General features: G+C 40.3%; 2 pseudogenes; both read right to left on the bottom strand.

Annotated features, from left to right (window-relative positions):
- Positions 1-7422: 7422 nt before the first annotated feature.
- On the bottom strand, positions 7423-8697 carry LOC120109055 (annotated as a pseudogene).
- Positions 8698-9710: 1013 nt separating this feature from the next.
- Positions 9711-14611, bottom strand: LOC103699476 (annotated as a pseudogene).
- Positions 14612-15913: the final 1302 nt, after the last annotated feature.

Here is a 15913-nt window from a genome sequence, read left to right as displayed (position 1 = left end):
TGAGTTACAGCCCAGTGGTTCACCCCTCTACTTGAGAGGGGGTTTTGGGTTCAAAGCTTGGGAGGTATTTCCCAGGCGTACCATGATCATCAACTTGGAGAAATGGGTCAGCTAGAAGCTCTCTCGCAGGATGGAGACTATGATGAAGCATCCTCTCCTCAAATTGTACTAAAGGTTCCCTCCAGCAGGCTGTTCCTCTTGTATTGCCTCGGTTTCCTTTTTCTGATGGAGACTATATGATGAGAAACCTGCAGCTTTGAACTATGCTACCTTGCTGCACTCTCATTCTTTTCAGATTTTCTTTCTTCCGAGTCTCCTCTTCGCTGTCTCTCTTGCTAAGGAGTGGTTCTTGCGTGCCGGAACACCTCCTTTGTAACTCCTTTGAAAATCCTGTATACTTTCTCTACTCCGTTGTAACTTCACAATTTTGTTCTGAATAAATTTTGGTGGGTAATGTGGCACATCCCAAAAGAGTATATGTGTCACGCCCCCGCCTCTGCGAGGCACGAGAGACACCTAGTGCCCACGTGGGGGCCACATGAGGGGGGAACACGGGGCTCCCCTGCCAGATATTGTCCGGTTCTGGGGCTTCACGCAAGCGTCCTTCACCCCTCCCCGGTTTTGTTTTCCACCCAAAACGCGTCTACAGGATTTGGAGACACCCGCCTCATATGCCCAGGCTCTGGAACGAGTCTTTCCGATGTGGGACTATTGGGCCTCCCACCCTTCCCACCATCGGACAAGAGCCGTCCTCGGCTCTGATACCAAATGTCACGCCTCCGCCTTTGCGAGGCACGTGAGGCACCTAGTGCCCACATGGGGGCCACATGAGGGGGGAACACAGGGCTCCCCTGCCAGATATTGTCCGGTTCTGGGGCTTCACGCAAGCGTCCTTCACCCCTCCCCGGTTTTGTTTTCCACCCAAAACGCGTCTACAGGATTTGGAGACACCCGCCTCATATGCCCAGGCTCTGGAACGAGTCTTTCCGATGTGGGACTATTGGGCCTCCCACCCTTTCCACCATCGGACAAGAGCCGTCCTCGGCTCTGATACCAAATGTCACGCCCCCGCCTCTGCGAGGCACGTGAGGCACCCAGTGCCCACGTGGGGGCCACATGAGGGGGGAACATGGGGCTCCCCTGCCAGATATTGTCCGGTTCTGGGGCTTCACGCAAGCGTCCTTCACCCCTCCCCGGTTTTGTTTTCCACCCAAAACGCGTCTGCAGGATTTGGAGACACTCGCCTCATATGCCCAGGCTCTGGAACGAGTCTTTCCGATGTGGGACTATTGGGCCTCCCACCCTTCCCACCATCGGACAAGAGCCGTCCTCGGCTCTGATACCAAATGTCACGCCCCCGCCTCTGCGAGGCACGAGAGACACCTAGTGCCCACGTGGGGGCCACATGAGGGGGAACACGGGGCTCCCATGCCAGATATTGTCACATCGGAAAGACTCGTTCCAGAGCCTGGGCATATGAGGCGGGTGTCTCCAAATCCTGTAGACGCGTTTTGGGTGAAAAACAAAACCGGAGAGGGGTGAAGGACGCTTGCGTGAAGCCCCAGAACCGGACAATATCTGGCAGGGGAGCCCCGTGTTCCCCCCTCATGTGGCCCCCACGTGGGCACTAGGTGTCTCTCGTGCCTCGCAGAGGCGGGGGCGTGACATTTAGTGGTATCAGAGCTTAGGTTTCAGATCATTGGGAATTATAGCAATTAAACTATTAGAAGCTAGATTTAAGATCACTTAGGATTGCGATATGAATGATACAAGAGCTTAAGGTTTAAGACTACTAAGGACTGTGGCACAAGTGGCTTCAAAGTTGGAGGTTTAAGATCATTGAGGATTGTAATAAAATTTGAATTAGAATAAAGGTTTAAGAGCAATAGGGAATGCGACAGGATTGTATGAAAGCTAAAAGTTTAAGATCACTAGTGATTGTGATAGAAAGTAGCAAATTTTTAAGTAATGATTAAATTAGATTTTGACTAATATTAAGTGGAGTACTAGCCATGGAATATTAAAGTACATTGTGATTGTTTGTGTATTAGTATATAAGTGATTTTGAAAGATCAACTTGATATCGGGTATTGTAAATAATACTTCTAGTTTGAAGTTAATTATTTTGATGGCAAGATAGGGTTCATTCATAAGTTGTTTAAGGCTTGGACAAGAAAAGATTTTATATTTTTCGAGGATGAAATATGTATGACAATTATGCATGAAATTGTTATATAGAAAGAAAATATATTTGAGGATGAGACTTAAGAGTTTTTCCTTTGTTTACTTGGAATATGAAATATTAGATGTTTTCCAATTACAATGTGAATTGGTATTTTGATTGACAGTCATTTAGTAAATTTTGATAATAATTATCAATCTTGAAAAATATTTGAGGCTCAAATGTTCTACTATGGATAAAGTGCAGTGGTTTATGATCCTGCAATAAATCCATTAAATGAATATTAGTTGATGTTTTGACAAAAAAAAAGGGGGTTTCTGCTATTAACAAGGAAGAAATCAAACAAGAGAAACAAGTTCATCAAAATGATATGCAAAAGGCAGAGAAATGAGGTATTAAATAGTTCTATTTATAGACAAGTAGTAAAAGTTATTAGTGAATCCAAAGAATTTTGATGTTTTAAATCAGAGTGCACAGCGAAAACATAGTGGTTTGAAATATTTATCTAAGTTGGTTAGAAGTATTATCCCTTTGATTCGAAAAGTTTTAATAATAAAGATTTGATCCATTTTCTTATGTAGTAGGACTTTCTAGATAAATGAAAGGAAAATGTTTTGATTTTTTTTGGATGTCGCTATGCTATCTTAGGTTCTCCAATTTTATGTCGTGCTAAGAAATTCTTAGCATCTTTTGGCTAGAATTAATGGATCACTTATTTTGATCTTAGATCTGGAATATGTTGGTATAGACCTCCTTTCTTCTAAATCTGAAGCTTGATTTTTTTTTTTTTTTCAATAATATCAACCCTCTATCTGATTAAAAGAAATTGAGGTTGTCAATTGGCTTTAATGAATATCTATCAAGGGTGGATTAGAGTCGTTTATGATCTAATCTTGTGATAGATCGGTTAATTGAGAGAAATTGATATTTTGACAAAGAAACTTGATGTTCTTATTCAGAATTAAGACGTTGATTTTTGATTATAAAAGAAAAGTTTGATTTAAATCACCTATCAAAAGAATCAAATCTGAAAGTATCGGACCTTATTCCTTTGATAAGATCTAATGATAAAGTTGTATTGATAAGTAGAATTATTGGAAGACTTGAGTTAATTTTCTAGTGGGGAAGAATGTTGTTGATTCTTAGGATAATCATGATATGGCTTCGTTACTCTCTGATAGATTCTTCTATTGGGTATGCTAAATAAAATCTTGAGCATTTCATGACTAGGGTGAGTTGATCATTGATTAGATATGATCTAAATTTTTAAGTATCGAAATAAACCATGTGTTATTTGTTCCATCGTTATGAGTTATAAATCAAGCCTCGTGACATATTCAATATGGTATCAATATTTTGTCTTCTTGGATTTGTTCTTGTGATTTGATGCCAATCATTTTGAGATAGACCATTGCTGTCTAATGATAATCATTACATGTTCATTTTGTGAATCCCATTACTAACTTTCTAATGATTTGACTCTGATTAAGGCCGGTCGATATCTTTTGTGGGATTAGTACTCTACCATAATAAGTTCATGAAATCTATTTTATTCCAAGATCTATCTCAAATACAATTAATTTTATCAATCTTGTTGTCAAATGATCCCAATCTGATCTCATTGCAATCTTAGATTTTAATTAGTCACTTATCTAGTGCTAATCTTACTCGTATGTATAAAATTTTTGACAGTTGATCAAGAGTTATATATCTCACTAATTTTGATCGAAGAGAATAAGATCTTAGATATATGTTACTCAATGAGCTGAACATTGCTGAATTTGGAAAGACTAGATTCTATAAATTTCGAGGACGAAATTTTTATTAAGGAGGGGAGAATGTAATAACCGGCCCAAAATGGACCAATCGGACCGAAGCCGGCGGACCCAACCGATTGTAGCTCATGGCTGAAGAAGAGACCAAGACAGGGATCGCAACGCGATCCTCTGGTCTTCTTCCTCGGGGTAACGGAGGCGAGAATGTAGCGGAAATGCCGTGGCCTCTTGAATGGCCTCCGATCCCGCTCAACCGCCGCGAGCATCACGGCGGTGAACGAGCCACGGCCATTTTCTTCCTTCCCTGGGGAGGGCTACAAAAGCCCCCAATAGCTCATCCGATTCGAGAAGCCCCTCCTCCCTATTTTCTCCTTGCCCTCGGACCAGGATGTTGCCAGATCTGGACACTCCGGCAGCCTGATGTTTGCCACCGTCCTCGCTCATGCTGGGTTCTACCTCCGGTATCCTCCACCGGCGCCTCTCCTCGTCGGACTTCACCACCCGCACCCCTGCTCTCATTAGTGAGGTAAGATCCATCCATTCCTCCTTTTCTTTACTGCCTTTCCTCCTCTCGATCCACTCGGGAGGATAGATCAAATAGAAGAAGAAAGGAAGAAAGAAAGAAAGAAAGAAAGAAAGAAAGAAAGAAAGAAAGAAGAAAGGGAAGGGGGAGACTCACCGTGGGCGCCGGCCGCAGGCACGACCATGCTTCTGCAGGCGCCGGCCGCCGGCCGCACGCCATGGCCACGGGCTGCGAGCGCGGCCCCAGGAGCGGCTGTGGCCACGGGCGCCGCAGGCACTGCGGGTGCCGTTGGCCCGCCGGGGGTGCCGCCAGCCGCTGCCCGTTCCTCCCGAGCATTCCGACGAGCTCGCCCTCCTCCCTTCACGAGCGAAGAAAGAACAAGAAAGGGAGGAGGAGAAGAAGTCGGGAGAAGAGAAGAGGAGGAGAAGAAAAAAAGAAAGAAGAAAGAAGGAGAAGAAGTTTCGGGAAGGAAAAAAATAAAAAAAAGGAGAAAAGAAAAAAAAGAATAAGAGAAGGAAAAGGAAAAGAAAAAGAGAAGAAGGAAAAAGAAAAGAAGGAAAAGAAAAGAAAAGAAAAAGAAAAGAAAAAAAAGAAAAAACGTAAATAAATAGTGAATAAGTAGGATTTTAGTCCAAATTATCCGGTTGGGACTTGAGATTTATTCAGGTCCATGTTAGAGTTTTAATTTAATAATGCATCTGGAACTGTTTGATAGGTACAGAGAATTTGACGGACGAGATTAGGATTGTGTGGACGAATTGAGGTAAGTAACCCTGGCACTGATCTTATTAATTTAAAAAATTACTGTTTAATTGTAAGAATAAAATAAAAAAAATATATTTGTTATGATGTATTTTCTTAAAAGTAGGATCAAGCATATGATTGCATGTGATTCATAAGTTTGATTAAATTGCATCCTTCATAAATATTTCAGTATAAATTATGGTTATGATAAATTGCATGAAAATGAGATTTGTGGCATGATTATGAATTTTATACATTACGATGAATTATGGTTATGATAAATCGCATGAAAATGAGATTTGTGGCATGATCATGAATTTTATACATTACGATGCCATTTGTCATTTTCCAACCTATGTATGAAAGTATGACTAATGAAAAAGAATAATGATTTATGAACTCTCAGATAGCTATGCCCACCTCTAGAAATAGAGGTCAGTCGACCCCCCCCCTGGAGCTAGCATCCAACGAATATGGCCCTCTGCCAACGGGTTAAAGTTGGTAACGAATAAGAATAAGTTATAAAACTTGTCGACTACGAATACGAACCCTGTCACGGGATTATAGTGACCATAGCAGCACATCCGTCTGAGAGTAAGATTTATAAAGTATGGATGAATGGCAACATTTTTATATGACTTGCATTATCATGTTTATGAACTTGTATGGTTGGAGCATACATTGGTTTATGACCCGATTTGAATATATCATCTCTGAAATGCTTTATTTTGCTATAACTGTTATATTCTTCAAATGATGCATTGGCATGAGAAAGATTATGCTTGATCTAATAAGATAGTACATGGTTACTTACTGAGCCGCAAGCTCATACCCCTCCTGTTGTTTTTTTTTATTTCAGATAATTAAGGCGATTAAGAGCGGGAAAGAGTAAATGAAAATTGGAGTTGAAGCATAGTTACAGGGATTCTTAGAAGTATCTATGTTAATAAGTTTGGGTTGTAATATTGCAAACTCAAATATTTGATTTAGATGCTCTGTACTTGCTTCTTTATGATTAATAAATAAATTTGATCAGATTTGGTCTTATTTCATGAAGTAAAATTGTTATCATGGGCTTCGTGCTATTATGGGCAGCAACCTACAATAGCACGGCCGTGTCATAAACCGGATTTGGGGCGCATAATATAAATTAAAAAAAATCATGTCCGGATCCGGGGCGTGACATTTAGGGTGGGAGGCCCAATAGTCCCACATCGGAAAGACTCGTTCCAGAGCCTGGGCATATGAGGCGGGTGTCTCCAAATCCTGTAGACGCGTTTTGTGTGGAAAACAAAACCGGGGAGGGGTGAAGGACGCTTGCGTGAAGCCCCAGAACCGGACAATATCTGGCAGGGGAGCCCTGTGTTCCCCCCTCATGTGGCCCCCATGTGGGCACTAGGTGCCTCACGTGCCTCGCAAAGGCGGAGGCGTGACATTTGGTATCAGAGCCGAGGACGGCTCTTGTCCGATGGTGGGAAGGGTGGGAGGCCCAATAGTCCCACATCGGAAAGACTCGTTCCAGAGCCTGGGCATATGAGGCGGGTGTCTCCAAATCCTGTAGACGCGTTTTGGGTGGAAAACAAAACCGGGGAGGGGTGAAGGACGCTTGCGTGAAGCCCCAGAACCGGACAATATCTGGCAGGGGAGCCCCGTGTTCCCCCCTCATGTGGCCCCCACGTGGGCACTAGGTGTCTCTCGTGCCTCGCAGAGGCGGGGGCGTGACATTTGGTATCAGAGCCGAGGACGGCTCTTGTCCGATGGTGGAAAGGGTGGGAGGCCCAATAGTCCCACATCGGAAAGACTCGTTCCAGAGCCTGGGCATATGAGGCGGGTGTCTCCAAATCCTGTAGACGCGTTTTGGGTGGAAAACAAAACCGGGGAGGGGTGAAGGACGCTTGCGTGAAGCCCCAGAACCGGACAATATCTGGCAGGGGAGCCCCGTGGTCCCCCCTCATGTGGCCCCCACGTGGGCACTAGGTGCCTCACGTGCCTCGCAGAGGCGGGGGCGTGACAATATGTCCTCCAATTCATTGTAAAGCATGCATTAAATGTCAACTTTTGCTTTCTAAATACAAATTAATTTAGAGTCTTAACCTGGCACTGCATGGTTAGCACTCCCAATCCAGCGACCTGTCCTTCCTAATATTTTCCGAGACAAGCAGAATATGGAACCTGTCATGGGCTGTAAAAATGTGCCGTGACAGAGTAACCATTGATTGTTTATTCTCGTTGTGCATTCATTGTTCGCAATTATATATTCATGATTGTATTTTTCAATGGACAACTGGGATTTCTACCATTGTTGTCAATGTGCACATTAAAGCAGCTGGATTGCGTAGTGGAAGGGGCAATCCCGTGAGGAGCTTGAAGATGGTTGGACTTATCAACTATTTGAATGTTCTAGGAGTAGCTCGCCTTGCCAAGACTTTCTACTGGGAAATGGCTGCTACCCATCTCTGTGGAGGTTTGCTGACCATTTGAATTTAAGTTCACAACCTCCCCTCCCCATTGTATCTCTGAGGCACCGTCCGACAGATAACGGAACAAGGAAGAAGGCCAGTAGCCCAATGGAGATTGATTCCCATACTGCATCCACCAATTCCCCGATTTTGGATCCTGCTCAAAAAATGAGAACCATATAAACATTCATTATTAATTATAGGTGAAAAGTTAAAAAAGTAATTAAACATGACTATTGTAGTTTTGCTACACTGAGAGTATGTGATTTAGGACAAGAAATTAACATCTTGTGAATCTTTTGTTTTTACCTTCCAGACAGACAAGGTGATTTCATATTGGCGTCCGCCATAGCTAGAAATGGGGTAGACGGTGGCACCCAATGCAATCTCCTTGTCGACTTGAACGAACCCAGAGCAGAGTAGGTTGTGGCGGCCTGTTGAATGATAACCATCATCCTGAAATTTTTAGGGTAAAATATAAGAAGACACCCAATCTTTATACTTTTTATGAAAACAACTCATATAGGACAAGAGAAAAATGAAGGAATATTAACTTACAGTCCAGTAGCTAGGTAAATAGCCTTGTTTTATTAACTTCATACAGAAATGCATATACCTGATTTTTTTGGGGACCAAAGAGCAACCAGCTGAAGATAATTAATGCATGAAGAGAGAACTTTCAAAATTTCATATAATTAAAACTACTTTCTATTTATTCAAAATTGAAACAATAATATACATGCCAGCCACAGCTTCGATGGTATTGAGAAGTTCTTCGGGACCCCCAATAATCCAAAGTTGAGACAGACTGAACTCATTTTGCTGTTCCAGCTTCGGGTTCCACACATTCATGGTTGCCTTTACTCCATAATACTTATCTCCCTTTACATAAACAATTGCATGCTGCTCAAGAAGACCCACGAACAAACATAAATGAGAAAGACGAAGGAGCAAAGGGAAAGAAATGGGAAAAGTAAGAGATACAAAGCTGCTACTAAGATACATGGTCTCCATTTATATTAGTGAGGTCTGCTCTCGAACAATCCACATCAAATTCCCCCTCCAGTTAAAATAAAACTCAGCTCTCAAATTAGATATGACTAGTTGAAATAAATATGAAAAAAAACTAAAATCCTAAAAGAGATAGATCTCTTCTTCTATATTGACTTTGTTTTCAGTCGCTCTATCTAATTTTTCCTAAATCGGAACATATGACCGGTCAAAATCTATCCCAAAAAGAAAATTTTTGATTTGATCGACCCATTTCGAATTCCAAACGATAAAATTGGTCCGGACCATCCATTTCAAAAAGTAATCCATTTGAAAAAAAGACACATCATCTAAATCGAGCATTGTATGACCAAGTTATAACTCCGAAAATTTGACACATGATTTAGCTTCTCGATGCGATCTCACTACTGGACCATGTCTAGTCTAACCTATAGTGGCCAAAGTAGTTCACATTGAGTTTGATAATCCTCCTGGATCAGAGAGTTTGTTTGAAGATTGCATGGTAATTTTAACTCCAATTTTACTCAACTTTTAGGTGGTGAAACCTGGTAGTTTGTTCTTCAACTTTAATGGCTCGCCCTGTTGATTTCACCTCTTTTCTAATTCGATTTAGCATACCCACTTCAAGAGATTTTCTTGGCTTTTTGTTAAAATTCCACCCCATATGTGATGATATTGATATATGGGGATCTCTAGCTTTAGAAGAAATGCTCTCTATATTCCCAATATTTTCACAATGGTGAAGTTTTGCCTGAACCAAATGCAGTGGTGGTCATCCTCCAAGCCGAAGGATTTCCATAACAAGATTCTCTCTCTCTTTCTTGTGGGCTATTAAATTATTTTCATATTGATTATTAACTGTGTGGCTTGATTGTTAGTGCTCGATGATTTTGATAATTTACTTGAATATACAAAAAGAAAAATATTTATTTTTGTTGTCCACCGATTGTTCGCGATTATTTTTTTTCATAATTGTCTTTGCCCAACAAGATGGAGATACAAAAAGCTACGCCCTTCTACATGCATTTAGGATTTCTACCAGGACCCAGATAGTAGATGTAACCATTGTTCTTATGGTGCACATTATAGCAATTGGATCGTGTAGCGAAAGTGCGAATCCCTCGAGGAGCTTGGAGATAGTTGGACTTATCAACTATTTGAATGTTTTTGAAGTAGCTCGCCTTGCCAAAACCTTCTTCTGGGAAATGGCCACTGCCCATCTTCGTGGAGGTGTGCTGACCATTTGAATTTAAGTTCACAACCTCCCCTCCCCAGTATATCTCTGAGGCACCGTCTGACAGATGAGGAAATAAGGAAGAAGGCCAATACCCCACTGGAGATTGATTCCCATACTGCAGCCACCAATTCCCCGTTTTTGGATCCTGCTCAAAAATGAAAACTATATGAACATTCATTAGTATTGATAGATGAAACGTGAAAAAGCAATTAAATATGACTATTGTGCTTTTGCTATGTTGAGAGCTTGTGAGTTAGGACAAGAAATAAACACCTTGTGAATCTTTTGCTTCTACCTTCCAGAGAGACAAAGTGATTTCATATTGGCATCCACCATAGCTAGAAATGGGGTAGATGGTGGCACCTAATGCTATCTCCTTGTTGACTTGAACGAACCCAGAGCATTGTAGGTTGTAGCAGCCTACTAATTTACAACCGTCAGCATAAAATTTCATGGCAAAATATTAGAAGCCTTCTATTTTTTCATAATTTTTGCCTAATGTCATTTATCGAAATCAGGAATGTCTGTGGCGCCTCATCTCTATCATATAATTGACCAGAAAGAACCTAAAAAACTCAAAATAATGAACAATCTAATTCCCTCATATTTGATAAGATAAATTTATTAAAAAACTCTTGGAAGATAAGGTAGGAGAACATAAGGAAAGAGGAAACTAATAGAAACAACACATAAAAAACATGGGAAAAAGAACGAATGTTAACTTACGGTCCAGAAAGTAAATAATCTTGTTTTATTATCTCCATACAAAATTGGATATACCTGAATTTTTTTCCACACCAAAGAGTAACCAGATGAAGTTAATTAATGCATGAAGAGAGAACTTTCAAAATTTCATATATTTAAAACTACTTTCTATTTATTCAAAATTGAAACAATAATATACATGCCATCCAGCTTTGATGGTATTGAAAAGTCCTGTAGGACCCCCAACAATCCAAAGTTGAGATAGACTGAACTCATTTTTCTGTTCCAGCTTCAGGTTCCACACATTTATGGTTGCCTTTGTCCCATAGTACTTACCTCCCCTTACGTAAACAACCGCATGCTACTCAAGAAAACCCACCAACAAACACAAATGAGAAAGGTTAGAGATACTTCACTCCAAGGTCACTCTTTTTCATAAATTTTAAAAATTATATACCTCATGTCCATTGTTATTCCAGTTGGATTCTATAGAAGTTGGATTTGGGATTGTCCTACGCCTGTTCTTTCCAAATCTTTCGATAAAGCTGGCCCTCAGCACATCGCCCTTCTTAGTCCTCCTAATAGGGATGGTGTCCTCTAGGCACCTCCCATTTTGATGCCAAAGTTGAGGTATGGAGCTAGTTTCCATATTTGAGGCCACCCTCTTCTCATCATATAGGCCTAATGGGTGGAAACTTGGTCTCATTTGAAGATTTTGCATAAAGTGGAGATAAAGTAAAGAGACCGCCAGGTGTAAACATTAAGTGAAGGTGAAGGATTTGAAAAGAAGAGTGTGTGTGGGGGGAAGAGACCACACCTGGATGGTGTGGGTTTTGAGGGAAGGATGATCGAAGGCTGGCTGATGAGAGATATGGACATAGTCTATAAAATCTCCATCCGGGATCTTTTTAAAGAAACAAATATTGGAGCAAATGAAACCACAAATTAAGAAGCATTACAGCGAAAAATGCCAAAAAAATAAGTATGATGGAAGAGGAAAATTACAGTAGAAACTTGATGGGATTATACTGAACGAACAAAAAAGGTGAAAACAAAAAAATTTTCAAAATACATTTTCGATTAAAAATAATTTAGAAAATCTTCTTAAATTTCTTTTAGAATGAACAAAAAATATTTTCTTACCAAAAAATCCAAAAAAAAAGAGGAAAGAATAGTGGGATAGTAGAGGATGATGCTTTTGACAGGCTTATCCAATCGGATCAGGTGTTGCTGCACCTCGAACTGCTCGATTGTAGCCCATGCTCTGGCCATGATGCACGATAAGCAAATCATCACCGGCAATAGCACGACCAGGCCGTGGCTCACACTATTGTGCACCTCCATGGCCCCTTTTTTCAAACCCTTTTCAATGAAAATAAAAACATATGCTATCCAATATATATATATATATAACAAACTTCTTCTTCCTCGTTGCCAATTATATATCAAAGAATATCTTACATAAATTAAATCCCACAGATTCTGCTTAATTTTGTGCATTAATTGAAAGAGCTTATCTGATTATCAAATTAATTGTCCATCAATTGTTTCCTCCATGCTGAAGGATTTCCATAACAAGATTCTTTCTCTCTTTCTTGTGGGCTATTAAATTACTTGAATATACAAAAAGAAAAATATTTATTTTTGTTGTCCATTGATTGTTCACGATTATTTTTTCATAATTTTCTTTGCCCCACAAGATGGAGATACAAAAACCTACGACCTTCTACGTTGTACAATTAGGATTTATACCAGGACCCCCGTAGTAGAAGTAACCATTGTTCTTATGGTGCACATTATAGCAGTTGGCTTGTGGAGCGAAAGTGCGAACCCCTCGAGGAGCTTGAAGTTGGTCGGACTTATCAACTATTCGTATGTTTTTGAAGAAGCTCGCCTTGCCAAAACCTTCTTCTGGGAAATGGCCACTGCCCATCTCCGTGGAGGTGTGCTGACCTTTTGAATATAAGTTCACAACCTCCCCTCCCCATTGTATCTCTGAGGCACTATCAGACAGATGAGGGAATAAGGAAGAAGGCCAGTACCCCACTGGAGATTGATTCCCATACTGCAGCCACCAATTCCCCATTTTTGGATCCTACTCGAAAAATGAAAACCATATGAACATTCATCTCTATTTATAGGTGAAAAGTGAAACTGTGATTAAACATGACTAATGTAGTTTTGTTATGTTGAGAGTTTGTGAGTTAGGAGAAGAAATAAACATTTTATGAATCTTTTGTTTTTACCTTCCAGAGAGACAAAGTGATTTCATATTGGCGTCCACCATAGCTAGAAATGGGGTAAATGGTGGTTCCCAATGCTACCTCCTTGTTGACTTGAACGAACCCAGAGCATTGTAGGTTGTAGCAGCCTGATTTATAACCGTCACCCTACAATTTCATGGAAAAATATTAGAAGCCTTCCAATTTTTCATAATTGTTGCCTTATGTTGTCTGTCGAAATCAGGAATGTCTGTGGCACCTCATCTCTATCATATAATTGAGGAAAGAACCAAAAAACTCAAAATAATGAACAATATAAGATAAATTATCAAAAAACTCTTGGAAGATAAGGTAGGACAACATAAGGAAAGAGGAAACTAATAGAAACAACACATAAAAAATATGGGAAAATGAAGGAATGTTAACTTACCGTCCAGAAAGTAAATAGTCTTGTTTTATAATCTCCATTCAACATTGGATATACCTGATTTTTTTCCACACCAAAGAGTAACCAGATGAAGTTAATTAATGCATGAAGAGAGAACTTTCAGAATTTCATATAATTAAAACTACTTTCTATTTATCCGAAATTGAAGCAATAATATACATGCCAGCCAGCTTCGATGGTATTGAGAACTTCTGCAGGACCTCCAAGAATCTAAAGTTGAGACAGACTGAACTCATATTTGTTTTCCAGCTTCGGGTTCCACACATTTATGGTTGCCTTTGCTCCATGGTACTTATCTCCTGTTACATAAGCAATCGCATGCTACGCAAGAAAATCCACCAACAAACACAAATGAGAAAGGCGAAAGAGTAGGGGAAGGAAATGGAAGGGTTAGAGATACTTCGCTCCATGGTTACTCCTTTTCATAAATTTTCAAAACTATGTACCTCATGTCCAATGCTATTCCAGTTGGGTTCTATAGAAGTTGGATTTGGGATTGTCCTATGCCTCTTCTTTCCATATCTTTCGATAAAGCTGGACCTCAGCATATCACCCTTCTTAGTTCTTCTAATAGGGATGGTGTCCTTGGGGCACCTCCCATTTTGATGCCAAAGTTGAGGTATGGAGCTAGTTTCCATCTTTGATGCCTCCCTATTCTCATCGTATCGGCCTAATGGGTGGAAACTTGGTCTCATCTGAAGATTTTGCATGAAGTGGAGACAAAGCAAAGAGACCGCCAAGTGTAAACATAAAGTGAAAGGTGAAGGACTTGAAAAGAAGAGAGAGTGTGGGGGAAAAAAAGAGCACACCTGGATAGTATGGTTTTTGAGCGAAGGATGATCGAAGGCTGGCTGATGAGAGATATGGACACAGTCTATGATATCCCCATCTGGGCTCTTTTTAAAGAAACAAACATTAGAACAAATAAAACCACAAATCAAGAAGCATTACAGTGAAAAATGCCAAAAAATAAGTATGATAGAAGAGAAAAATTACAGTAGAAAAAAAAAAGTATGTTAGAAGAGAAAAATTACAGTAGAAACTTGATGGGATTGTACTGAACGAACAAAAAAAAAGGAGAAAATGAAAAATATTTCAAAATAGATTTTTGATTAAAAAGAATTTAGAAAATCTTCCTAAAACTCTCTCAGAATGAGCAAAAAATATTTTTACCTAAAAATCCAAACAAAAAATAATTGAAAGAATAGTGGGATGGTAGACCTTGATGCTTTTGACAGGCGTATTCAATCGGATCAGCTGTTGCTGCACCTTGAACTGCTCCATTGCAGCCCACGCTCTCCCCATGATGCACGATAAGCAAATCATCACCAGCAATAGTGAGACCAGGCCATGGCTTACACTAATGTGCACCTTCATGGCCCCTTTCTTTCAAACCCTTTTGAATAAAAATAAAAACATATACCATCCAATATATATATATATATATATATATATATATATATATATATATATATATATATATATATATATATATATATATATATATATATATATATATATATATATAACTGCTTCTTCCTCGTTGCAGTTTATATGCCCAAATATATCTTATTTTAATTAAATGCCACAAATTTTCCTTTCATGAATTAATTGAAATGTCTTATCTGATTCTTGAATTAATAGTCCATCAATTGTTTCCTCCTTTGCCCCTTATATAATTAAAATTTAGATCTCTTTCTATTTGCAACACAATCAAAATTGAAGAGACAGTCTTATGAATTTTAGCCCAACACTACTTGCCAATGATGAGAAATAATCTCTTATAATCATTTTTCTTACAAAAAAAATGATTAACTTGATCAAAATGTCCTTGACCAATAAAATTTTGTAAATATTATAGTTATGATTTTTAATAGTATTTGTCATGCTATCATGTTTCACATGAAACAATTATGGATTGCTAATACTTAGGTGGCTTGGGAGTACATTCACTGCTGACGAGGCGAGAGGTCATGGTGGCGAGACATGCCGCTAGGTACATTATGGAGCTGGACAGCTTATAGAGTGCCCTCATGAAGAGCAAGTATGGCTCGCATTCGATGGTAGCTGACTTCAGGGTTGGACGCCATAGCTCCTTCACCTGGAAGGAGACTTGTGCCTATGCACTGATGGTGTTACCCGCGATCAGATGGACGATTGGTGACGGACAATCCATTGACGTGATGGAGGATGCCTAGGTGACCGAGCAGCCATTAGGGTGGATGCCAACGATGGTGGACTCGGCGAGATTGTCGGGGTGTAGGGGTAGTGAACTGATTACTCCTGGTACGGGCAATTGGAATGAGGTGCTGATCTAGGAAGTCTTTAAGGAGTAGCTAGCTGAGAGGGTCCTGGAGCTTTCGATCCAGACTGAGGAGGGGGTGGACAGGTTGGTATGGACTCCGATAGGGAGGACGAGGGTGCATGTTAGGGATATGCGGGTAGTGATGGGGGGGGAGACTATCCAACAAATAGAGGACAGGTGGATCTAGAGACTGCGCGTCCACCTTCGAGTGGCTTTATTCATTTGGAAGGTGACTAGGGGCTACTTTCCAACCCGTAGTATACTAGCTAGGAGGGGCATCAGGACGATCCCAATATGTGAAG

Source organism: Phoenix dactylifera, unplaced genomic scaffold (assembly GCF_009389715.1).
Source record: "Phoenix dactylifera cultivar Barhee BC4 unplaced genomic scaffold, palm_55x_up_171113_PBpolish2nd_filt_p 001759F, whole genome shotgun sequence".
NCBI classification, from domain to species: Eukaryota; Viridiplantae; Streptophyta; class Magnoliopsida; order Arecales; family Arecaceae; genus Phoenix; species Phoenix dactylifera.
The sequence above is the reverse complement of the archived record's forward strand: the minus strand, read 5'-3'. Positions and strand labels throughout refer to the sequence as shown.